Here is a 1,075-nt window from a genome sequence, read left to right on the forward strand (position 1 = left end):
CAGCACCTGGGGGAGACTCCTCCAGCACTCCTGGGGCTACAGAGAGGCCTCTGTGGTCTGCAGACAGCTGGGCTGTGGCTCTGTGGTGCAAATATACCACTCCCCTGTGTTTGAGACAGGCGACAGTGCTGTGTGTCTGACAGGTATTCAGTGTTCTGTAGGACAAGTCTATAACTCCTCTGTGTATGGGACAGTGACAGTGCTGTGTGTCTGACAGGTATTCAGTGTTCTGTAGTACAAGTCTATAACTCCTCTGTGTATGGGACAGTGCTGTGTGTCTGACAGGTATTCAGTGCTCTGTAGTACAAGTCTATAACTCCTCTGTGTATGGGACAGTGCTGTGTGTCTGACAGGTATTCAGTGCTCTGTAGTACAAGTCTATAACTCCTCTGTGTATGGGACAGTGACAGTGCTGTGTGTCTGACAGGTATTCAGTGCTCTGTAGTACAAGTCTATAACTCCTCTCTGTATGGGACAGTGACAGTACTGTGTGTCTGACAGGTATTCAGTGCTCTATAGTACAAGTCTATAAAACCTCTCTGTATGGGACAGTGACAGCCCTGTGTATCTGACAGGTATTCAGTGCTCTGGGGATGAGACTCATCTGGTGAACTGCAGTTCTCCACAGACAGTCAACTGTAGTGATGGACAGGAAGTGTCCCTGCTTTGCTCAGGTAGGAGCCATTTGGTCTATTTGATCTTTTTTTATTAGTTTAACTAAATACATATATTTTGATACCTGTTGCACTGACCTGGTAGAAGGATACTGGAGCCAAGAGCTCTGAGTAAAGCAGGCTGAGCAGACAGACAAAAGTTAAAATAAATGTGGGCAGAATTAAACAATTCACTTTCACTACCGAAACACTCAGGTCCTTCTGTAAAAACGTTCCTGGAGAGATTGTCTCAGGTTGACTTCTTTGGCATCTGTTACTCTCTTCAGTGAGAATCACAGTTCTCACTCCGGCTTCAGCTTACATCTTGCCCTCTTTTTAAAAAGAATTACAAACGGTAAAAGTCACCTCAAACCCTAAACATCTCCTATAAAGACCCTTCTTTCTTTCCAAAACCCAGTCAA

Source organism: Lepisosteus oculatus, chromosome 14 (genome assembly GCF_040954835.1).
Source record: "Lepisosteus oculatus isolate fLepOcu1 chromosome 14, fLepOcu1.hap2, whole genome shotgun sequence".
NCBI lineage: Eukaryota > Metazoa > Chordata > Actinopteri > Semionotiformes > Lepisosteidae > Lepisosteus > Lepisosteus oculatus.